General features: G+C 41.9%; 1 long non-coding RNA gene across 1 annotated transcript; it reads left to right on the top strand.

Annotated features, from left to right (window-relative positions):
- The first annotated feature begins 672 nt into the window (after window positions 1–672).
- Window positions 673–26016, top strand: LOC128929983 (uncharacterized). The gene is made up of 3 exons (XR_008477416.2): window positions 673–1077; window positions 11768–11889; window positions 25897–26016. It is a non-coding gene; the product is annotated as an uncharacterized LOC128929983 (long non-coding RNA).
- The last annotated feature ends 472 nt before the right edge of the window (window positions 26017–26488 follow it).

Raw genomic sequence — 26488 nt, 5'->3', positions numbered from 1 at the left:
CTGAGGAAGCATTGGCATTAGAAGAGCAGAGAGAAGGGGCAAAGGCTGACCCCTGGCCCCAAGGAAGTGGAGGGCCAGTTAAAAAGCCCTCCTGGTAGGCGACGAGACTGGAGAGGTCTGCTTGGCCAGGCTGTGCTGCACCTTTGCATTCTGTGACTGCAGTCTACCTTGATCCTCTTCCATGTCCTCGCTGTGTAAAGGGTAACACGAACAGATCCTGAATAAGTATAGTTGCATGCCAAGTTGTATTTGGGAAGGTTACCGTGGTCCCACTGGGTGGAAAAGATGAGAGACTGCAAGAAACTAGAGGCGACAAGTTAGGAAGCAGTTATCTAGGAAAACAATGAGAATTTCAGGAATTTAGATGGGATTGCTATTGCCCTGTGGTTTTAGATTCCAGAACTACACAAACAGAAAGGATGGATTTTAAAATATGACTCCCCCGGCAAAAAGGAAAATGACCACGTCAAGGTTTCACTTGGGAGTGACTGAAGATGGACATCTGGCGTTCCCATCAGACTTCTTCCTTGGTTAGTCCACCCCTGCCTGGTCCCACATTTCCCCTCCCTGCCCTTGTTTGGGTATTGGAGCTTCGTGTTTACCGTCAATCAACAATCAACAAAGAAATGCTTCCCTTTAACAATGTAGCAAAGACTAACAAGACTGGCTTGCAGCTGACTAGTTCTGGGATTTCTTGTCCAGAAGGAGCCTCCCTCAAATCATCCTCTTTATCAAAGCCCTCCACGTGGGTGGTGCTGGTTTTAATGAACCATCTCTGTTCAGCAAATTGTTGCTATGTAGCAAGTAACACATCTGATTGTCAATGCCAGTTAAGACGCTAAGCCCTCTGTGTTAGGGGACAAACCCAGAGACACCTGCGCTCCTCCCCAGCTGGGATTTTTCTCACCAGACTGAGCTTGAGCCTTTTGCAGAGCTTCATCTGGGATGTGAGTGTCAAGAAAGCCACTGTGTTCAGGTTGTCCTTGAGAATTTGCTTCTATACTCCGGCAAGGCCTGGGAACAGAGCCTCCCTAGAAACGAGAAGTGGAGATCTTTGGAGAAAAACTAACTTCATGGGTAAAACTCTGTTTTCCTTTAAAGGATTCTGGTCATTCTGTTAGAAATTAAGCGAGAGAAAAATAGATTATGGTTGCTAATATAGGCCCCAGGCATCTTGATCCTTTTTCCTCTGTTAGATTTCTTGAAATCTCTCAGATGGTAGCAGATGCCTGTGTCCTAAACTGAAATTATTTTTCTCTGGGCCAGAATACTCTTAGGAAATCCTAAGACATCCCATGAGCATTGACTAGAAAAGCTCATGATGCAGTGTTAGATACTTTCAGTTGTAACATGTTTTTTAATGTTGTGTTTATGTAATTTTCTTTCCTAAATGTACAATCTGCTTGGGCTGGGTGTGGTGATGTGTGCCTGTAACCCCAGCACTTTGGGAGGCTGAGTTGTGAGGATTGCTTGAGCCTAGGAGTTCAAGACCAGCCTGGGCACAGAGACCTCTGTTCTAAAAAAAGAAAAGAAAAGAAAATATTAGCCAGGCATAGTGTTGTGCACTTGTAATCTCAGCTACTCGGGAGGCTGAGATTGAGGGATCACTTGAGCTCAAGAGTTCAGGGCTGCAGTGAGCTGTGATCAAGCCACTGTACTCCAGCCTGGGCAACAGAGTGAGACCCGGTATCAAAAAGAAAAAAAAACTAGAATCTGTTTGGAAATGAAAAAAAAAAAAAGTGAAATACATAAGTTAGCATCATTGGCTTTAAAAAAAACCAACCATGATCACTGGCTTTGGGGAGAGGGTTAGTAAGTGTGTTAAATCAAATGCCACTCATTGGTGCAGGTTTGGTTTAGGTTGCTTCTTCTTTATAAAACCTTCCCTGAATAGGATGGCCCACAGTCACCTCTTCTCTGGGCTACTGTAGAAGTGATAGTTCTATACAATTTAGTCCTTCATTGTAAATGGCCTTGCATTATTCACCACTGTATGTGCTGTTCCCGTTTCCCTAACCAGATGGTAAGCTATCTTAGAAAGCATGGCTCCCACTAGACTTTATATGTTTGTTTGTTTAAGATTGGGTGTTACAATGTTTCCCAGGCTGGTCTTGAACTCCTTGGATCAAGCGATCCTCACACCTCAGCCTCCTAAAGTGCTGGGATTACAGGTGTGAGCCACTGTGCCTGGCCTTGGTAGACTTCTTATTTCCTAAAATCGAGCTTCCTTCTGAGAACATAGTATCTGAAATACACTGGATGAAAACACTGAGCATGGAAGTTGGGCTCATTTCAGATCTGGCTCTGGGTCTTCACTACAGGAAGAGCTCAGGCTTAGTGTGACCCAGGCCTTGCTATGAGGAGAAGCTGTGTCATGATAAAGTCAATCACTTGTTATTGACAGCCATGGGTGGCAGTGGATATCTGGTTAAGAACAAAGGCCTTTCTTGGGGTCAGCAAACCTGGGCCCAGATCTTACTTTTCCCACTTACTAGTTGTGTGGCATTGGACAAGTTATTTTACCCATTCTTAGCTTCCTCATGTATAAAATGGAGATCAAAATAGTACCTACCACTTAGCATTTTTTTTTTTAGAAAATAAGTTACATAGAACCATATGCCCCACTTCCCCAGCTGGGTATGTAAGTAATGTAATTCCACTGGCTACACTGTCAGTTCAGCGCCTACATTCCCAGATCAGGAACGTTCAGAATCCTTTCCTTCCTTGTGGACCCCCTTCCAAGGTCCCACCTGGATACCCAGAGGTCTCAAGAGTCAGTTTTGGATGTTGACACCCTGCTGGGCATTCCAGCCTCCCCAGATGCCTTCTGCTGTAATCATGTTGCTGCCAGAGCCCGATGGTGCTGCTAAATCCGCTGCAGCTTGGCGAGCCATAGCAGAGCCCCTGCCACTGTTTGCCCAGGTGTGGCTCCTCAGGCCAGGAGGGAGGCTATTTCTGGGTTGCCAGTGTGTAGCTTTTTTTTAAAATTATTTTTTGAGACACAGTCTTGCTCTGTTACCCAGGCTGGAGTCTAGTGGCACAATCTCAGCTCACTCTAACCTCCACTTCTTGGGTTTAAGGAATTCTTCTGCCTCAGCCTCCCAAGTAGCTGGAACTACAGGTGTGCACCACCACACCTGGTTACTTTTTTGTATTTTAGTAGAGACAGGGTTTCCCCATGTTGTAGGCTGGTCTCAAACTCCTGAGCTCAGGCAATCCGACCGTCTCAGCCTCCCAAACTGCTAGGGTTCAGGTGTAAGCCACCACACCCAGGCACTGGTGTGTAGCTTTTTAATAGAACTTCCCATGGCTGCTTGGGTTTACTTTGAGTCAAGAGCAATAATAAATTCATATATTATCCCCTAATGTGTTTATGGAGACTAACAGGGAAGACACTTCAGCTAAAAGTGTGATCTGGCCTAAGGTAAAAACGTTTCAACTGGGTCTTTGTGTAGGTGGAGTGTGGCCTTGTTTGAAAAGATTAATAAGGATAGGCCAGCTTTCTATGCACTGAAGGCCTATGGGGGATGGTTTTGAACACACACACAAAAAATGAACAACAACAGTTTGTTTCTATGTTGCTTAAATGCAGGTAGGGGAATCATTATAGACCACATGGCATTCAGGCACAATGTTTGTTTCCCTTAAAATTGGGAAGTTTGTGTGTGTGTTGCAATAGTTGACCACCAGAAGACTGAGGAGGCATAGCTTTGCCTCGCACAGATGGCTGGCCTTGGAAGACCAAACCTGGAGTACCCAGACCTATTCTGGGCTGTCTTGTGGAAATGCCTCAGTGTTATTCTAGACTGAGTCTCCTGGACAGACGGGCCATGTTGGTTGGCCGACACACATGACCAAAGCCTTTGCCACTTACTCTGTGGTTAAAATGTGAAAAGAAGGTCAAAAGGTAGTATCACAGGCCAGGCATGGTGGCTCACACCTGTAATCCCAGAACTTTGGGAGGCTGAGGCAGGAGGATCATTTGAGTCCAGGAGTTTGAGACCAGCCTGGACAACATGGTGAGACCTCATCTCTACTGTAAAGTTTAAAAAGTTAGCCAGGCCTTGTGGCACGCACCTATAGTTCCCACTGCTCAGGAGGCTAAGGTGGGCAGATCACTTGAGCTCAGAGGTCGAGGCTGCAGTGAGTTGCTACCATACCCCTGCACTCCAGTCTGGGTGATGGAGGGAGATTCTGTCTCAAAAAGAAAAAAAAACCCAGAGTAATATCACCGTGTACATGTCCTGATAAACTTCCTGCTTTCTGCTTCGGAGGACTGAGGAGGAATTGGCAACAGAGAATCATGCAGCAGGAAGAATCCATGGTTGTACCTATAAAGCAGCCTTTTTAATTGGGTGGGTGGAGTGGGTTGAGAGTCTCAGAGACCTGGTTCTACCCCGCTGGTCTTCTGTCACACTGGTTTCTGTGATCTTGAATGAAGGGACATGGGACTTCTCCTGAGTTGGATGACCAGTGTGACTGATTTTCTGGGCCCAGCTTGTGTGGATTGCTAGGACAGAGTGAGAATGAGAACAAATTGTGCAGTAAGGTGGACTGTAGCAGGAGCATAAACAAAAAGCCCTAGCTGATGAAGTGCCTTCCGACAGAGGTGGCTTAAATTCCCCTTCCCCAGCAACACCATCTACAGGATGGAGTAACACACAGCCGTATGTTTCCACAGACCAAGGGAAGGCTAACCCCTATGAATAGAAGACAGGTTGTCCTAGACATAAACCTTCCTAAGGGTTCCTCCCTAAGAGAAGAATGGAGAAGAATGGCCCTCAAGACAGGAAGCCGAATTACGAATTGGGGTGTGAATTATGTAAATTTCGTTTTCCTTTTCCTTGGACTCTGGAAATGGCCAAATTTAGTGCCAAGTTTTAAGCTTTTCTCCTGTGTGTTACATCCTCTAGCCACCCCAAGTCCTTCACTAGCAACTATTGACATCTGCAGCCTGGTGTGATGATGATGTTATGGGGAAATGAGGGACAGAGCAGAGCTGGCCATGGGAGCTGTGTTAGTCCATTTTCTGCTGCTATACCAGAAACCACAGTGCAGGTAATTTACAAAGAGAAAAATGTTGATTTGGCTCATGGTTCTAGAGGCTGGAAAGTCTAAGAACATGGCACTGGCATCTGGCAAGGGTCACCCCATGCAGCGGGGCGGAAGGCATGAGTGTGTGAGATACAGAGTAAATCAAGCTGAACTCATCCTTTTATCAAAACCCGACTTCTGTGATAACTAACCCATTAATAACAGCTTTAATCCATTCATAAGCACAGAGCCCTTATGTGATAACTAATCCATTAATAACAGCTTTAATCCATTCATAAGCACAGAGCCCTTATGTGATAACTAACCCATTAATAACAGCTTTAATCCATTCATAAGCACAGAGCCCTTATGGCCTAATCGCTACTTAAAGTTTCCACCTCTTAATACTATCACAATAGCAATTGAATTTCAACATGAGTTTCAGAGGAGACATTCACACCATAGTAGGATCATAGCTTGCTCCATGTCACCCTGCTATGAAGCCAGCAGCAGGTCAGGGCAAGCCAAGGATGGAAGGAATCCATGATATAGAGGAGCATGACCTGACTATGAACAGGCATATGTATATAAATACAGATATATCTGACAAATACAGCAGAGGAAGGAGCCCTTGCTGGGGAAAGAGGCGAGCACTCTGTAAGGTTAATGGGAATCTATTTCCATTTTCTTTTGGGCAGCCCCTCTTCTAGGGAGGAAGTCTATATTCCCAAGTCCTGATGGCAGAGTTAAAGCCTCACAGGTCTGAATAGATATTCCCCTTGTATACTCAACTTTTGGTGGAACAGCTAACCCACTGATCCAGTGAGCCTCTAATCTCATGGTGAATTATTTAAATCTGGGAATCCTAAGTCTTATTTTGAGTACCCTCATCCATCTAATATCTTTTAATAATTTTGAATCTCAAAAAAGAAAGGAATTGTCCTTATATAAAAGTTGGTATGTAAACAACTGGTTGTAAACAGGTTGGTGGGTGAACAAGTGGTAATTTATATACTATTAATGTACTATACACATCAACAGTATATAATAGTCCCTGGTCAAGCCAAAGACATAATCTATTGCTGTCTTCTGCTGGAAAAGAGAATAGCTCTTACCAGAATAAAGGACTGTGCTCCAAAAGTGAGTTGTTTTCACTTCTATAGACTAAAAACTGTCAATAACTTCCAAAAGCAAAAAACAAAAGCAAAGCACCCCTTAATGTCCTTTCTCTCTGTGCTGCCCAATTACTTGCGCCTGCACACAGCACGCACTCCTTGGTGTTGCCAGGGTTTCAGCCCCTTCTACTGAACCCTGCAATGCCCTCAGAGCCTGCTGCTCTTTGTTAGTTCACCTGGCAATTAATATTATGATGTTGAAAACACCACCATTCATTGAGAGTGGAGGGGTACAGCACCGTTGCTTTTAATTCAGATGGTCTGTGGTAGAGACTACAAGTGGTCACCTATTTCCATAATAAAGTTGCCAAGATTTTTCAGAGCACATGGCCATCTAGGGTACAGTGTTACTGTCTGTGCTTCCTGTGCAGTTAGATGTGGGCACAAGACAACATCCTAGCCAATGGATTGTGAATGGATGTGATGAGGCCATCTGCCAGGTTGTGTCCATGAGAGGAAGGTGTACACCCCCTTTGCCCTTTCTCCTTTCAAAGAAGGCGGACACGTTGTAGAAGAAGCCAATCTTCTAGGGAAGCCAAGCAGCCAAATCAAGGAAACCTGGGTTTCTGACACCAGTACCCAGTGGGAGAAGTTCCCAGACATTCTTGTTTCATAGCATAGTGTCGCCATAACTTTTTCACATTGACTGTAGGCCAAAAGAATGCCTAAAAATTCTATTTTTTAAGCAGTTGTATCCAAGCAATTTACTATGTCCTAACAACTTAGAAGCCATTTGAAAAAAACTAATTCAAATACACTGAAAGAAAAAATACTCTTTTTTTTTTTTTTGAGACAGAGTCTTGCTCTTATCTCCCAGGCTGGAGTGCAATGGCACAGTCTAGGTTCACTGCAACCTCCACCTCCCAGCTTCAAGTGATTCTCCTGACTCAGCCTCCTGAGTAGCTGGTACTATAGGCACCTGCCACCATACCTGGCTAATTTTGGTATTTTTAATAGAGACAGGGTTTCACGATGTTGGCTAAGATGGTCTCAAACCCCTGACCTGGTGATCGGCTTGCCCTGGCCTCCAAAAGTGCTGGGATTACAGGCGTGAGCCACTGTGCCTGACCTCTTATTTCTATTCTTGGGTAACCACAGTCACTTACTAGTAAGATGTGTGCACTGCACAGCTTCTCAAAGCTTGGGAGCACACTGAGCAATAGTACTGTCATTTACTTGCATTTTATCAGAGCAATCATTGAAAACCCAGCTTTGCAAAGTTGTGAAATCATTGAAGAGATTGTAACAAGTTCTAAAGTTTGAACTCCAAACTACCTCAAGCTAGTAGTCTGACAACTGTCAAAGTATCACTGAATTTTCTTTGAATAAGTAAAATTTATTGGGGTATCCTGTGGTGCCTGGGTGCATAGTTTGGGAACCACATCTGTAGGGCAACTATACTAGCTCTGGACTGCTTATATAAGAGAAAAATAAACTTCTGTTGTCTTTAAACCTCTGTGATTTCAGAGCTTTAAGAGCAGTTAGTCCCAGCACTTTGGGAGGCCGAGGCGGGTGACTCACGAGGTCAAGAGATCAAGACCATCCTGGTCAACATGGTGAAACCCCGTCTCTACTAAAAATACAAAAAATTAGCTGGGCATGGTGGTGCGTGCCTGTAATCCCAGCTACTCAGGGGGCTGAGGCAGGAGAATTGCCTGAACCCAGGAGGCGGAGGTTGCGGTGAGCCGAGATCGCACCATTGCGCTCCAGCCTGGGTAAGGAGCGAAACTCCGTCTCAAAAAAAAAAAAAAAAAAAAAAAAGAGCAGTTAGATACCACACCCATCTTATCTAATAAAAGGTTTAAACTATTAAGACAAAAGTGAAAAGGTGACTAGGCAGTTTAACTTGAAAGTTGTACATATACACAGACACCCCCACCCCTGCCCTGCAATCACCTTCTGTTCCCCCAGGCTGGTCCTCAAGTTGTGTATCTTTTCCTCTCATTTCCTTCCTTCTGCCTCATAATTTGTTCCATTTCACTAGCTGCTGGCTCGCAGGGCAGCTGCTCTCCATGATCCCATGGACTTTCTCTTCCAGAGACCCCTGTGTCTCTGGCCAAGCTGTGCCTTGCTAAAGGGACTGTAGTTGCTGTGTGGCAAACCCTGAGGCACTAGGACCAGCTTTTCTCCCCTCACCACCCATATGCCTTTCTAACTTAAGGAAAAAAATTCCATTCACCTTCAGGGAGCAATTCAAGATGTGAGCTATGAAGCAAAGCTTTTGGTTCCATGATAGGTTGAGTCCTCTAAACTACTTAAGAGGTACATTTTAAAATGAAGAAAGAAAGAATTTTAATTATAAAGAACTAGTCAGGTATGAAAATCATTTATCCTTCGACAAGCACCTAAAGCCAAACTCTCTGGGGTGCCCAACAGCCCGTGAGCTTGGAAGAGAAGTTGTTTCCTTCCCAAAGCTCACCTTTGAAAGTGAAGATGCTGCTCTAATATTACTTCTACTGGCCAGAGAGGAGTCTATGGAGTCTACAAAACTAGGGGAAACCAGAGCCCTGAGATGTTGATTCCCTTCTAACTCCTACAGAGAAGTTTTCTCTCCATGTCTTTGTTTGAAACAGACTCACTCTGTCACCTAAGCTGGAATGCAGTGGTGAGATCATGGCTCACTGCAGCCTTGACTTCGTGGGCTCAAGCAGTTCTCCCACCTCAGCCACTAGAGTAGCTGGGACTACAGGCATACATCACCATGCCCAGATAATTTTTAAAATTCTTCGTAGTGATGGGTTTTTACCATGTTGCTTAGACTGATCTTAAACTCCTAACCATCCTCTTGCCTGGACCTCCCACAGTGCTGGTATTATAGATGGGAGCCACTGCACCCAGCCCCCTCCAAGTCTTAAGGTAAACTGTAGCCACTTTCCTCTTGAGGTAAAGCAGACCTGGTCTTTTCCAGTTGAATTCTTCCAACATTATTGAGTAGTTAGAAATTCAAGTGCGATAGCAATCCATTCCCTCTGATGCTGGCTATTAAGGCCAAAAGGGGTATTTCAAATGCTCTCAGATGTGTCAGCTTCTGTGCGGAGTTGAGTCTAGCAGAGGGTGTTTTATTTATGTGGTTCTAGAGGGAGGGCATTTTTAGTAACTGAAATAGTTGAAAATCCTACTCTGAATCACTTCCCTAAGCCCCTTTTGTTTTAGTGCCATTCTTTGTTAAAGCATAAGTCAGATTACTGGCTTCTTTTGAGCAGAGACTGCAACAGATCAGGCCTGTCTCCCTAAGCCAGATCCATGTGATCATTGCCTTTGATCTGACAGCTACCAGCAGGAGTGTAGATAGTGCTGGTGATGTGGTTTTCCCCTGCTCAGTGATCCCCTGCTTATACCTGACTAGCTCTCCCCAACCCCAACCCCAATTTTTGGTGTTTATTCCAAGAATGGAAACCTATTTAAATATCCAACTAAGCAGATATCAAAGGGGAAAGAAAGTACACTTTTGAAAAAAAGGTATGATGACATGTTTCAAACTCAAGCCCTTTTTTCTTCGGCATCCTGTCCACATGGCTAGTGTGCAATCCATGGCTTGCTTACTGGTCTCCCTTCCTCCCCGGAGCCTGAGCTCTATGAGAGCAGGAAGCATGGCTTGGCTAGTGCCCGCCTGATGCTCACCTCTTGGTGCATGATCAGTAAATGCTCGTTTGACATGAGTTTTCTGCTCACTGGCATGGCTTAATGAAAGCTAAAGAAACAGAGCAATGTAAGTGATGCTCAGCTCAGCCTCCCCACCCCCGCCTCACTTCTCCTTTTTTATTCCTTCCCCTGATGTCCTCAGAAGCACCATCAGCTTCCATAAATTAGGGGAATAAATAACTAAAGGTGCCACTCTTGACCACATTCTGAGATTTCACCTGGACCTTTGTTTTTTTGTTTTGTTGATTTCTGGGGGGTGTGTGTGTGTGTGTGTGTGTGTGTGATCAGGATTTTGCTCTGTCAGCCAGGCTAGAGTGCAGTGGTGTGCTCATAGCTCATTATAGCCTCAATCTCCTGGGTTTAAGCAATCATCCCACCTCAGCCCCCAGTGTAACTGGGACTACAGGCCTACTTTACCTCTCCTGGGGAATTTTCAAATGTATTATTATTTTTTGTAGCAATGGGGTCTTGCTGTATTGCCCACACTGGTCTTGAACTCCTTGGTTCAAACAATCCTCCTGCCTCGGCCTCCCAAAGTGCTGTTATTACAGGTGTGAGCCACCGTGCCTGGCCTGATCTGGACCTTTGGCTATCAAGTGTGAGCACAGAGCCATTCAAGGGACGGTGGGCAGGAAACCTTGCACCATTTGTTGGTGGCACTGCGAGGACTCAAAATGGTGTCTCCCTTTGACTACTGTGGTAGATGTCGGTAATATTCTCCTTTACCTCCTAGTACACAGAGAAATATCTTTTCTGCCCTTTTGAAGTTACATGTAACTGTGTAACTTGCATTGACACAAGAATTAAAAGCTAGTATGCGATTTTCCACACTTTCCCCTAGTCATGGTTGTCGGAGCAGTGCATATAGGTATGCACTTTTTTAGACAGAGGTGCCACAAAAGTAAAGATTCCTGAATCACTGAGCTGTCACCTGAGGAGAGTCACCCAGATCCCCAATGAGCTTTGCATGTGCAAGACATAAATATTTGTTGTTTTAAGCCACTGTGAGTTTTGGATATTGTTTATTGCTAACAAATCTCTTGGCCTATCCTGACTGATTACTACCTTCTATACTTTGCTTAGTCTGTCCATATTTAAATTGTTTATTAATCACAGGTTGCCCTGTGAAAGCAAGTCAGGCTAGTGGTTCTTATGGTCTTTAACAAATGTGATGGCAACATATTACTTTCAAAATGGTTCAAAGACTTCACTTAGGAAATGTGCCAGAGGGGAGCTATTGCTTTCCTTCATCCCCCTTTATTATACCCTCTCCTCCCACTTTTTTTCCTCAGATATCTGGGTCTTCCCACACATGGTGGCCTGGGACACCTCATGTGGGATCTATTGATTTTGGCCTCCACAACTCCAGAATCAACCTTCTCTGCTTCTCCACATCTCATGTGGGCTGCCTCCACCTCACCACACTCTTTTCAGCTGGGTGTTACAGAGGTGCCAGGAAATGACTAATTCCTAGCCCTTGTGAAGTCAAAGCCCACAGACAACAAACTGCTCTCCATTCATGGACACGTTTCTCTGAATGTGCAAGAGAGATCTAATTCTCAATGGCTGCCTGGCATTGGTTAGTTCTGAACTTATAGGCACTTTCACTGGTAAAATTACTGAGATGATAATCATGAAGCTTACTGAACAAAACATGACTAAGTTAACTTGTGGTCAGTCAACAATTCAATCCAAGGATACTGACACTGTCTCCCACAGTTGGCTTGACTCCAACAGGGAAATGCATGAATAACAAGTGAGACTGAGCACTGCCTTTGGATGAATGCTCTACGGTTGCCAACATAGGAGAACAGTGAATTTTCAATGTAACATGATAATGACATGGGTTTATTCTCATTTCTGCCTCATGCTGAGTCCTTACTCTAGAAAATCACAGTTCTTTTTTTGTTTTTCAGATGGAGTTTCACTCTGTTATCCAGGCTTGAGTGAAGTGGTGTAATCTCAACTCACTGCAACCTCCACCTCCCAGGTTCAAGCGATTTTCATGCCTCAGCCTCCCAAGTAGCTAGGATTATAGGTATGTGCTACCATGCCTGGCTAATTTTTGTATTTTTAGTAGAGACAGGATTTTGTTGTGTTGGCCAGGCTGGTCTCAAATCCCTGACCTCAAGTGATTCACCTGCCTCTGTCTCAGCCTCCCAAACTACTGGGATTACAGGTGTGAGTCACTGTGCCTGGCCCCACAAATATATTCTTTATACTCAGCTGCTCTATGAAAGAAATTCTAAGTGATCTACCTCAGGAATACAGGTAGTAGGTGAAAGTTGCAATTTGCTCTGGAAGGAATTTTAATCACAGAAATTTTAATTTACATTAAATCATTAATATGTTTTTCTGTAATTCACTGTATAAGAAATCTTTTCTTCAGAACCTAATGGGACTCCAAAGTAAAAATAAAAATAAGTATTTCTTGACTGATCCTAGAGATTGGATTCGGGAGAAACTACAACAAGTTAAGAATAGAGTCTGGGCCTTAATAAATTGATATACCATGATATACCAGATATACCATGTTCATAGATTGGAAGATTGAAGATTGAATATTGTTAAGATAATAATTCTCCACAAAATTATCGATAGATTCAACTCATTACCAATCAAAATCTCAGCAGTATTTTTTGTAGAAATTGATGATCATGTTCTAAAATGTATATGAAAATGCAAAGAACCCAGAAGAGCCAAAACAAATTTGAGAAAGATGAGTGAACATGGAACACTTATATGACCTGATTTCAAGACTTAAAACAAAACTATAGTAATCCAGAGAGAGTGGTGTTGGTAAAAGGATAGACAGATAGACCATTGAAAAGACTCTATTCTTAACCTAGGCCCATTCATATATTGTTAATTGATTTTGGCAAAGGGCTAAGATAATTTCATAGGGAAGGTATATTTCCTTATGAAATATTTCTATATATATTTCTCAAAAAATAGTATAGAAACAATTGGATATCTACATGGGAAAGAAATGAATTTCAGTCCTCACCTATTAAACAAAACTCAACTTGAAGTGGATCACAGACCTAATCATAAGAGTTAAAACTATAAAATTTAAAGAAAAGATAAGAAATCCTTGTGATCTTTAATTAGGCAAAGATTTCCTAGATAAGCAACAGAAGCATGAGACATAAAACAGATACATTGCCATAAAAGAGCCATAAAATGATAAGAAAATTGTTTCATGTTCATACAAAGAGACACTACTCAGCATTACCAAGGAATAAACTGCAGATACATGCAACAATATGGTAATCTCAAAAGCACAATACTAAGTGAAAGATGGCAAATGCAAAAGATTGCATGCTATATTATTTCATTTACATGAAAGCTTAGAAAAAGCAAAACCTTAATGTTAGAAAGCAGATCAATCTTTGCATGGAACCAGGGCAAGGGCCTAACTGCAAAGGGACATAAGAAAACTTTGGAAAATATGCCTTGATTGTGGTGGTGATTGCGTGATAATATGCATTTGTCAAAACTCATGGGACTGTACCCTTATGTGCAGAAAGAGCACACCCAATCTGAGGCTGCTATTCTTAGAAAGGCCTGCTTGCGAGCTGGGCTCTTGGCTGGTATCTGGGAACTTCGAGTTTTGGAGTCTTCTCACTATTCCCTAATTTATGAGGGTGGTTTGCTGTATCTAGACTGTTTATGCAAATAATGTGCTTTATGCTAAACATCCGCTTTCTTTCTGGAAGTTCTGGAAGTTTGGTACATGTTAGGCAAAGGTGCCTATGTGACTAGTCCCCATTTAAAATCTTGAGGACTGAGTCTTGAATGGGCTCACTGGGCGGAAAATTCACACAAATCATATTTTTAAAATATGATTTCAACTTTTATTTTAGATTCAGGGTTATTATGTAATGCTGAGTTTTGGGGTACAATTGATCCTATCACCCAGGTAGTGAGATAATACTCAATAGTTTTTAACTCTTACCTTTCTCCCTCCCTCCCCTTCCAGTAATCCCCAATGTCTATTGTTGCCATCTTTATGTCCATGAATACCCAATGTTTATCTCCCTCTTATAAATGACCACATACAGTATTTGGTTTTCTATTCCTGCATTAATTCACTTAGGATAATGACCTCCAGATGCATCCACGTTACTGCAAAGGATATTACTTCATTTATTATGTTTGTGCAGTATTCTGTGGTGTATATGTACCACATTTTTTAAATTTAATCCACTATTGATGGGTACCTAGGTTGATTCCATGTCTTTGCTATTGTGAATAGTGCTACAATGAACATACAAGTATATGTGTCTTTTTTAAACAATTTGTTTTCTTTTGGGTATGTGGCCAGTAATGGGATTGCTAGGTTAAATGGTAGCTCTGCTTTAAGTTCTTTTACAAATCTCCAAACTACTTCCCACAGTGGCTAAACTAATTTACATTCCTACCAACAGTGTATAAACATTCCCTCTTCTCTGCAGCCTCACCAGCATCTGTTGTTTTTTGATTTTTAAATAATAGCCATTCCAACAGGACACACATTGTATTGGTGTCTTAGGGCTGCTGTAACAAATCGCCACAAACTAGGTGGCTTAAAACAGATTTGCTCTCTCACAATTTTGAAGGCCAAAAGTCTAAAAGTTATTAGTAGAACTGAACTCCCTCCAGAGATTTAGGAGAGATTTCATTCCTTGCCTCTTCCAACTTCTGGTGGTTTCCCGGGCATGTGACTCTTATCGTTCCAGTCTCTGTCGCCATGATCACATTTCCTCCTCCTTTTCTCTGTGCCTGTCTCTCCCCTGTGTTTCATTGATAAGGAAAGCCCTGGGATCCCTCTGGCCCTTTCCTCCCTCCCAAATCTCTTCTTGGCTACTAGGCTGGCCTTGTGGTCAGAGTGGGTGTCAACCACCAGCTGGAAAGACCTCTGCTCTCCAGAGTCCTTTGTCATTTCCAGGTAATGCCAACAGCATTGCCACAGGAGAGAACCATTCCAGGGTCTTGGTCTTCCCTTTTCAAAATGCAAATACTTGTGAAAAAGAGGATAAAACTACATGTAGAGTGTAAGGCTTCTCTTCTGATGTGGTCCTATTTGAAAAAAGAATTGTATAATATAACACAAATGAGGTTATGGTAGCATTCTCCTGTCTGAGGGCCAGCACTATAGCTCTCCCCACCATCTCTACCAAAACAGACTCTTTGGGAATAATGAGAGTATCTTGATGGTGGAAAAGGGGCCTCAGAGAGGCTGAGGATTTTTAAAAGGCCTTTGTCTACATTGGGCATTTGTTCAGAACGAGCCTGTTTTGCTAATTTGGTTGCTGCATGCCCACTTTGGGACAAGAACAAGAGGGCTCTTCTCCAATGCATCAACTACATGATTAACAAATGAAGAAGTGAAGTTCATACTCATTGCTGGCTCTGATACCATGGCAGCAGAGGCCATCTGTAGGAGAATGTTCCACTCTAGGGGTTAGATGACCTAGATTCTATGACCTTCCACAGCCACGAACTGGCTGTTCTGTAACCTTAGCAAGTCACATTCTGCTTATGTCTCAATTTTCTTATCTGTCCATGAGACAGATAGTACCTACTCTATCCTCTCAGTAGATTTTTACAGCACTGTAACCATCACAATGATGGAACCTGCAGTAGGAATGGATGTGCCCCTTTCCCCTCCCTTTCTTACAGTCGTTCCCTGGGCAATGTGTACTTGGGTATTGGTGAGTATCTGGGACTGGTGACCAGAGAGGTCTCTTGACCAGATGCAGATGAGTGGATCAAAAAAGGATGAACTGACACAGAGTGGCAAGCTGGATAAAGAAATAAAATCAAGCAGAGTGCTGTATTCAAGAGACCCATCTCACATTCAAGGGCACACATTGACTCAAAATAAAAGGATGGAAGAAAATTTACCAAGCAAATGAGAAACAGAAAAAAGCAGGGGTTGCAATCCTAGTTTCTGACAAAATAGACTTTAAGTTAACAAAGATCAAAAAAGACAAAGAAGGGCATTACATACTGGTAAAGGGGTCAATTCAACAAGAAGAACTAACTATCCTAAATATATATGTACCCAATACAGGAGCACCCAGATTCATAAAACAAGTTCTTAGAGACCTACAAAGAAGCTGAGACTCCTACAAAATAATGATGGGAAACTTTAACACTCCACTGCCAATATTAGATAGAACACTAAGACAGAAAACTAACAAAGATATTCAGGACTTGAACTCAGCTCTGGACCAACTTGACATGATAGATATCTACAGATCTTTCCACCCCAGAAGAACAAAATACACATTTTTCTTGGTGCCACATGGCACTTACTCTAAAATTGATCACATAGTTAGAAGTAAATCACTCCTCAGCAAATGCAAAAGAACTGAAATCATAACAGTCTCTCAGACCACAGCACAATCAAATTAGAACTCAAAAGTAATAAACTCACCCAAAATCACACAACTAACAGAAATTGAACAGCCTGCTCCTGAATGACTCCTGGGCAAAATAAGAATTTAAGGTGGAAATCAAGAAATTATTTGAAACCAAGGAAAATAAAAACAATGTACCAGAATCTCTGGGATGCAGCTAAAGCAGTGTTAAGAGGGAAATTTATAGCAATAAATGTCCACATCAAAAAAACTAGAAAGATCTCAAATCTATATCCTAGCACCACAACTAAAATAACTAGAAAACCAAGAACAGACAAACTCCAAAGACAGCAGAGACAAGAAATAACCATGATCACAGCAGAACTGAAGAAGACAGATACAAAAAAACACTCCTCAAAAAAATCAGTGAATTCAGGAACTGGTTTTTTAAAAAAATTAATAAGATACATAGACTACTAGCTAGACTAATAAAAAAGAAAAAACAAAAGAATCAAATAGGCACAAGAAAAAATAATAGCAGGGTATCACTCCTTACCCCACAGAAACACAAACAGCCATGAGAGAATACTTTATTACTTTTTAATTTTTTAATTTTTTTTTTTTTTGAGATGGAGTTTCACTCTTGTTACGCAAGCTGGAGTGCAATGGCGCGATCTCGGCTCACCGCAATCTCCGCCTCCTGGGTTCAGGCGACTCTCCTGCCTCAGCCTCCTGAGTAGCTGGGATTATAGGCACGAGCCACCATGCACAGCTAATTTTTTGTATTTTTAGTAGAGATGGGGTTTCATCATGTTGACCAGGATGGTCTTAATCTCTTGACCTGGTGATCCACCCGCCTTGGCCTCCCAAAGTGCTGGGATTACAGGCTTGAGCTACCGCCCCCGGCCAGAGAATACTTTAAACAGTTCTATGCAAATAAACTAGGAAATCTAGAGGAAATGGATAAATTTGTAGACACATATACCCTCCCAAGACTGACCCAGGAAGAAGCTGAATCCCTGAATAGACCAATAACAAGTTCCAAACTGAGGCATTAATAAATAGGCTACCAACCAAAAAAAGTGCAGGATCAGATGGATTTGCAACTGAATTCTACCAAAAATATGAAGAGGAGCTGATTGCATTTCTTCTCAAATTTATTCCAAACAACTGAAAAGGAAGGACTCCTCCCTAGCTCATTCTATGAGGCCCAGATAGTACTGATACCAAAACCTGACAGAGATGCAAAAAAAAAAAAAGACAAAGAAAGAAAAGAAAAACAAGAAAACTTCAGGCCAATATCCCTGATAAACATCGATGCAAAATTTCTCAATAAAATTCAGCAACACATTAGAGAGCTTATCCACCATGATCAAGTTAGTTTTATTCCTGGATGCAAGGCTGGTTCAACATATGCAAATCAATAAATGTAATCCATCAAGTAAACAGATCTAAAGACAAAAACCACTTGATTTTCTCAATAGACATAGAAAAGGCCTTCAATAAAATCCAACATCCATTTTGTGAAAAACTCTCAATAAACTAAGTATTGAAGGAACATACCTCAAAATAATAAGAGCCATTTATGACAAACCCACAGCCAATATCATACTAAATGGGCAAAAACTAGAAGCATTCCCCTCGAAAACTGGCACAAGACAAGTTTTCACTTCCACTCCTATTCAACTTAGTATTGGAAGTTCCGGCCAGGGCAATCTGGCAAAAGAAAGAAGTAAAGGGTATTCGAATAGGAAGAGAGGAAGTCAAAATGTCTTTGTTTGTAGATGACATGATCCTATATCTGGAAAATGCCATTGTCTCAGCCCCAAAATTTCTTAAGCTGATAAGCAACTTCAGCAAAGTCTCAGGATACAAAATCAATGTGCAGAAGTCACAAGCATTTTTATACACCACCAACAGGCAAGCAGAGAGCCAAATTATAAATGAACTCCATTCACAATTGCTACAAAGAGAATAAAATACCTAGAAATACAGTTAACAAGGGAAGTTTAGGACCTCTTCAAGAAAAACTATAAACCTCTGCTCAAGGAAGCCAGAGAGGACACAAACAAATGGAAAAAGATTCCATGCTCATGGATAGGAAGAATCAATATCATGAAAATGGCCATACTGTCCCCAAGTAATTTATAGATTCAATGCTATTCCCATTAAACTACCACTGACATGCTTCACAGAATTAGAAAAAACTATTTTAAAATTTATATGGAACCAAAAAAGAGACCATATAGCCAAGTCAAGCCTAAACAAAAAGAACAAAGCTGGAGGCATCACCCTACCAGACTTCAAACTATACTAAAAGGCTATAATAACCAAACCAGCATAGTACAAATAGTCTGATACAAAAACAGACACATAGACCAATGAAACAGAATTGAGAACTCAGAAATAAGAGCACACATCTGCAACCATCAACAAACCTGACAAAAACAAGCAATGGGGAAATGATATTCTATTCAACAAATGGTGCTAGGATAACTGGCTATCCATTGCAGGAAATTGAAGCTGGACCACTTCCTCACACGTTATACAAAAATTAAGTCAAGATGGATTAAAGACTTAAATGTAAAATCCAAAACTATAAAAACTCTGGAAGAAAATCTAGGCAATACCATTCAGGACATAGGCACCGGCAAAGATTTCACGATAAAATCACCAAAAGAAATTGCAACAAAAGCAAAAGTTGACAAATCAGATGTCATTAAAGAGCTTCTGCACAGTGAAAGAAACTCAAGAATGAACAGACAACCAACAGAGTAGGAGAAAATCTCCGGTCTGTCCATTCAACAAAGGTCTAATATCCAGAATCTACAAGGAACTCAAATTTACAAGAAAAAAAACAACCAAATTAAAAGGTGGGCAAAGGACATGAACAGACACCTCTCAAAAGAAGAATTCATGAAAAAAAGCTATGTCACTTATCATTAGAAAAATACAAATCAAAACCACAATGAGATACCATCTCATGCCAATCAGAATGGCCATTATTAAAAAGTCAAGAAACAACAGATGCTGGCAAGGTTGTGGAGAAATAGGGATACTTTTACACTATTGGTGGGAGTGTAAATTAGTTCAACCATTATGGAAGACAGTGTGCTGATTCCTCAAAGAGCTAGAACCAGAAATATCATTTGACCCAGCAATCCCATTACTGGGTATATACCCAAGGGAATATAAATCATTCGGTTACAAATATACATGTACACATATGTTCATTGGAGCACTATTCACAATAGCAAGGACATGGAATCAACCCAAATGCCCATCAGTGATAGACTGGATAAAGAAAATGTGGTACATATAATACTAGGAATACTAGGTAGCCATAAAAAGGAATGAGATCATGTCCTTTGCAAGGACATGGATGAAGCCAGAAGGCATTATCCTCAGTAAATTAATGCAGGAACAGAAAATCGAAGACCACATGTTCTCACCTATAAGTGGGAGCTGAACGATGGGATCACATGGACATGGGGAAAGGAACAACACACACTGGGACCTGTTGGGGGAGGGTTGAGGGAGGGAGAGTATTAGGAAGGATGGCTAATGAATTCTGGGCTTAATACCTAGGTGATGGGTTGATAGGTGTAGTAAAACACTATGATACACATTTATTTATGTAACAAACCTGCATATCCTGCACATGTACCCCAAAACTAAAAATAATAAAAAAAGATGAACTGTGGAAACTTTTGTTGTCCATGAATCATCCATCCATTCATTCATTCCTCTTTCCATCCCTCCCTCCCTCTTTCTGTCCATCCATCCATCCATGCATCCATCCATCCATCCATCCATCCATCCATCCATCCATCCATCCATCCATGTAGTATTGTGGTAGAAGACCTCTTCTCAACTCTGTATGTAATAATGGCTTGAAATTGGCCACAGTAGTAGTATAAATATCCTGAAAATCAAGTTGGCAATCATTACAAATTATGGCTTTTTTGTAGATCCAGTTGATAAACATTCACTAGCATGCCACTGATTCTATCTATCCATCTCTTCTATGTAACCATCTAGCCATTTATCTGTGCATCCATGGGACTCATATGAATTGGGTGCCCAGGATGTACCAGGCACTCTGAGGTCCTTTGTATCTCTACTCTGAGCCTGAACGCTTGCTAGACTCTAACATTGAGAGAGCATGAAGAGAGTCTTTGTTTTATCACTTTCTTTGGTACATCTGGGAAGAATTTTTGTCCCCATCACTAGACCAGAAACTATGTGAGGCCTGAAGCAGGGAGCAGCCTAGCACACATGGACGAGCCAACTACATCTTCCCTCCTGTTCACATTCGGCAGCCTTTGCTCCAGGACAGTGACCAGCAGCAGCACAGGAAAGTGGGGGGAGGAGGGATGGCAGATGAAGTTCCACCTGAGGTTATGGTCCCCACAGTCCCCACTTGGTTTCCAGCGCTACCTTCCGCTCTTTCTCTCTTACTCTGCTCAGTTCCTCCTCACTGTTCTGACAAATGAACTGGGGTTGATGCTCCTTTTTCCTCATTTCTCACCTGTCTGCTTCAGTCTGTGAGGTAAAAACACTTTATTGGGAAAAAAAATTGCAAACATTTTTTTAAAGAAAAAAGGGCACACTGGAAGCTAGGAACTTGGAGCAGATTTTGGTGTGGTTTTGAGACATGTCTGGAGTCTTTCACAATTCCCTATTCTCTTTTGCACTGCTTGCCAACTTCCTGAAACCAGTATTTCATTTGATCAACAGCGATCTCACATATCCTTCTTAAACCCAAGAGTCAGACAGTACTCGCTAAGTGAGCAAAGCTCCTCCAAGAATCATGGCCCTACTGGAATGGCCATCCCTCAAGGCAGAGCTCTGGCAGTGATAAAGTCTTAGGAGATTTTTAAGTAGAGAGAGAGATGGGATTGGAGGGGTGATTGAAGCTCTGTAAGCAAAGGCTGAAGACCTGAGGCTGCCTATCTGGCAATGACACAGGCTGTGTAATATGGAGGCAGCAGCTGGGCAGAGGCAGCTGGCTCCAATAGAGAGGACAGGCAATGGCTAGGAGGATGGGTAGGGGTCACTGGGAAAATGCCTATAGTCTAGCAGGCTTTTGGAGCCTGCAAATATTGAGATTCTAGGAGGGTCTTCTCACTGAGCTTTGCCTCCAACACTGCTGGCTGAAATAAAGTGTTCCTAAGTAGTAGGAACTGACAGGGCTGTTACAGGTGGCAGAGATCCGAGTTACCCCGAGTTACCTGAAGTGAATCCGTACGGGTGTGCAGCACTTGGACTTCCTTAGAAGAATCGACTGAGGGGCAGAAGGCAGAAGGAGAGACCGAGGCAAGTTTCAGAGCAGGAGTGAAAGTTTACAGAAAAGCTTTAGAACAAGAAGGAAAGGAAGGAGAGGAAAGAAAAGAAGGAAAGTACAACTTGGAAGAGGGCCAAGTGCGTGACTTGAAAACCAAGCTTGACCTCTTGGTTTGGGGTTTTATACATTGGCCTTTCTTCCAGGATCTTGTCTTACTTCTCCCCACTCCTGAGGTCTTATTGGGAAGCTGCTGATCAGTTTCAGGTGTTTTCTTTCTATTAGGAGACTGACTTTCCCTGGTACTGGCTGTGACTAATTATTACTTTAGGGACAGTTAACAACTGCCTGACCATCACGTGCTGGTCACCCAATACTCCCGGTGTGTGTGGGGCAGGGGAGCCCTCTCCTGCCCTGCTCTTACATGATGGGTTACTACTGTATCTAGATTAGGGGAGAAAGCTCGTGGCAATGGTTCCGAGTGCTATTTGGGCATTTTTTCCCTTGGATTTTTCCAACTGCATTCAGCAACCAATTAGTACACGTAAAATGTAACATATAGTATGCATGCATAATTTATTTAATATAATGTAGGGTGGTAAATATATTATTTATCTGTATATGGCATGAATAATCAGAATTATCAAAAAATATATATTTCTTGAGAGTAGGAACTTACTCTGTCACCCAAGCTAGAGTTCAGTGGCATGACCATAGTTCACTGCAGCTCCAAACACCTGGGCTCAAGAATTTCTCCCACCTTGGCCTCCCAAAGTGTTGGGATTACAGGCACGAGCCCAAGGCCTGGCCTAAAGAATTTTTAACCAAAGGACTGTTATGTAAATTTTTAAATAGGCTTCAGAGATTGAACTTATATTTTCTCTGAACCCAAGACTCAAATCCTGGTTATTTTTCAGTCAAATCCAGCCAACATGCCTCAATTCCCAGAGGGAGATAATGTAATTTAGGAGATTTTTCAGCTGTTTTTGCTTCTTTTAATCTTGGTTCTGGAAAATGCTACAGTCTGGAAGCCAAAGAAAGAAGAATAAGAGAAATAGAAAGTCAGAGTTTCCTGGACATCAACTGTCCTGGGGCTACATTGGGCATTTTTCTTTGCTAACTCCATTCTTACTGAAAAATGTCCTCCATTCTTACTAATACATAATTATCACTCAGTCCTATTGAGTTCAGCTGAGAGCATCAAACTACAAGCAAAGAATGGAGATTTGCTTCAAATGCACAAGGATGTATTGAGTACCTTCAACGTGCTAAATGCTGCAGTTACGCAGGTGAATGATAGCTATCCTTGCCCTCAAGGCGGTTTACAATTTATTTAAGAAGGACAAACTGGAAAGGAGAAAGAATGCTAACAATTACTGAAGATCTGCTTCATTCATTCATCTAACAAAAACTTATTGAGTGTCCATTATGTGCCAAATATTGTTCAAGGTACTGGAGATTCAGGGATGGAAAAGATAGATGTGGTCCCTGCTGTCTTGAAGGTTTCATCCTAGTGGAGCAAACACATTCTAAAAATGCCACGCTGATGGTATGGCACCTTTTCAAAAAGTTAAACATATGATCCAGCTAACAGCGTGGTGTCTTCTCAAAAAGTGAAACATAGAATCACCATATGATCCACTTCTAGGTATAAAACCTGAAGAATTGAAAGCAGGGATTTAAACAAATATTTTGGGCACTGACGTTCATAACGACGTTATTCACTATAGCCCAAAGGTGGGAGCAACCCACATGTCTACTGGCACATGAATGGGTAAACAGAATGTGATATGGACGTACAATGAAATATTATTGTCTTAAGAATGACATTTTGGTACACGTCACAACATAAATAAACTATGATAACATTATGCTAAGTGAAATAAGCCAGAAACAAAAGGACACACATTGTGATCATTCCACTTATATGAGGTACTTTGAATAGGCAAATTCATCGAGACAGAAAGTATAATAGAAGCTACCAGGGGCTGGGAGAAGCAGGTGATAGGGTGTTACAGTTAAGGGTACAGAATGTTAGGCTGGGAAGATGAAAACGTCCTGGAAATGGATAGCCGTGATGGTCGTGCAGCACTGTAAATACGCTTAATGTCACCGAACTGTGTGCTTTAAAAAATGGTGAAAGTGGTAAAATTAGTTATGGATATCTTGCCACAATAAACAGACAAACTGAAAAATGGCATGCTGGTAAGATAAGAGGATGACTGGATATTGATTTTATATTGGGTAGCTGGGGATGGCCTTTCTGAGGAGTGCCATCTACACTGAAATCTAAAGGTCAAGAATAAGAAGGAAGCAATGCACAATCAGAAGGAAAAGCAGTCCCAGAATGTGAAAGTTTAAGATCAAAGACCTGAAGGTAGACACGGGCTGGATATTGGAGGAACAGAAGGGAGACCCTCTGGTGGAGGAAGTGTGTGGGGTGTTGAGTGCTCAAAACGTCAAATCTAAGACGTAAGCAGGAGATGTTTTGCAGTCTCGGACAGGGCTGACTTCTACTGGGCTTTATTCTACCTTACTAGGAAAACTCTGGGGGTTTTAAGTAGTTGAGTAACATGATTTGATTAACAAGATTACTGGGGGCTATGTAGAGAACAGATTGATAAGAGGTGAAATGAAAGCGGGAAACTAGTTTGGAAGCTATTGCCATGATGTGGGTGTGCCATGATGGTGGCTGGGCCCAGAGTGAATTTGGGATTGCTTAGAAGGAGGAATTGACGGGACTTGCTGATGAGTTGAATGTGGAGACGGCGTAAGGGAAAACAAGAATCTAGGGTGGCTCCTAGCTGTTTCTGCCTGAAGCAGCAGGTGGATCATGATGCCAGTGAGTGAGGTGGGAAGTCAGGAGAGGAGGAGCAGGTTTGAGGTGAGGGTGTAGAATCAAATTCTATTTTGGCTGGGTTCAGTTTGAAATGCCTCTTAGGCAAGGAAGTGAACAGGTTGAGTAAGCCACTGGCTATGCAGATCTGAAGTGCAACAAACGAGAAGATAAGCAGGGGGATATAACTTGGAGAGTCCTCACCATTTGAACTATTTTTGCTTAAAGTTGTGCGAGTAGAGGAGATCACCAATGGGGAGGAGCACAGATGGGCCAAACCTGGGGTCCTCCCACCATGATTCTTTCTACATCATTAGGTACCTACTACACACAGTCCACATTAGACTTACTCCACACCTATGTGGGAGGACAACCAGTGAAATAGAGGTAGGCTTACGAGTCAGAGAAGGAAAAAATACTGTCTTGGGCAATTTTAGATGGACTCATGGAGGGAACATTTTACCTGGGACTTAAGTCATCGATGAACATTCATGGGGAGGAAACCTAGCAAAATTGTTCCAGAGTAGTACAAGCAGAGACTCAGAGTTAGGAGTTTAGACTTTTTTTGTTTTTTAAAGAAATACTTAATTTGAGTAAAGCCACACTTCTCACAGTAGTATATTATGTACCAGGAGCCACATGGGCCATAGAGGAATCATCTTCCTGGAGGTCAATTTTGCTCAAATTACTGAACTTTTTCATATAATTTTAACTAAACTTTTTAATTGAAAATAATATTTTTTTAGAAAGTTTAATTATGTTTTCCTTAACCCAAGATATCCAGAATAGTATCATTTAAACATAATGTAACAATTATTGAGATTTTTTGTGATCAGTTTTGAAACTTACTTATTTTTGAGGTAGAGTCTTGCACTGTCACCCAGGCTGGAGCGCAGTGGCACTATCGCGGCTCACTGAAGCCTTGAACTCCTGGGCTCGAGGGATCCTCCTGCCTCAACCTCTCAAGTAGCTAGGACTACAGGCATGTGCCACCACACCTGGCTAAATCTACAAACTTTTTTTGTAGAGAAAGGGTATCACTATGTTGACCAGGCTAGTCTTGAACTCTTGGTCTCCAGCACAATTCTGTCTCTGCCTCCTGAAGTGTTGGAATTACAGGTGAGAGCTACCGCACTCAGTCTAATTTTAACACTTTTAAAAAAGTCACCACTTTTTGACAGTCATTTCTTCCTTTTCTTTGAATTGTGGTAAAATACGCATACTATAAAATTCAATATTGAAAACAGTACTTCTATATTACAATAAATAAAGATGTATTATGCAGTGTAATGTACCGTTTGTATAGATTTTGCAGGTGTTTCAGGTTTTAGATGGCTGCCTCTGGCTACACACCACACCTCCATCCATTCATGTATGTACTCTCATCTATGTTAAGGAACAGGTCATTGAAAAAGTTTGTGAATGACTGAATTGTAAATGACATCCTTACATAAATGGTTATCAGTTACTTCCTATGTGAACCTTCTTTTGCTATTCATTCATCTATCATAAAAATAATCAGTTTTCAAGTTATTAGGCTGCTTCTGAATTTTATCCTACCTGTCTTTGTATTTCCAGGTTAGTGCCTCTAAGCATTGACCCAGCTTTTGGTCTTTATGATAATGAAGACGTCTGACCTCTGGTGGCCATGACATTGTTGAAGAGGACTTCAAGAGACCAGGTAGTGCACTGGGTCAGTTGGCTCAGTTCAGAGGCATTCACTCATTTTGCTCTTTGTCCCACCCCAGAGTGTCCTGTAATCCAAATAGACTCTCCCTTTCTGATCTCTCTATATATATGTATATATATAAATATATATACTTTAAGTTCTGGGGTACATGTGCATACCTTACAGGATTGTTACATAGGTATACAAATGCCATGGTGGTTTACTGCCTCCATTCCCCCCGTCACCTGCATTAGGTATTTCTCCCAATGTTATCCCTTCCCAAACTCCCCATCTCCTGCTATCCTTCCCCTAGCACCCCACCCCGCAACTGACCCCAGTGTGTGATGTTCCCCTCCCTGTGTCCATGTGTTCTTGTTGTTCAACACTCAACTATGAGTGACGGCATGTGGTGTTTAGTTTTCTGTTCTTGTGTCAGTTTGCTGAGAATGATGGTTTCTAGATTCATCCATGTCCCTGCAAAAAACATGAACTCCTCCTTTT

This window comes from Callithrix jacchus, chromosome 2 (assembly GCF_049354715.1).
Source record: "Callithrix jacchus isolate 240 chromosome 2, calJac240_pri, whole genome shotgun sequence".
In the NCBI taxonomy this organism is placed as follows: Eukaryota; Metazoa; Chordata; class Mammalia; order Primates; family Cebidae; genus Callithrix; species Callithrix jacchus.
This window is presented reverse-complemented; position numbering and strand designations above follow the sequence as displayed.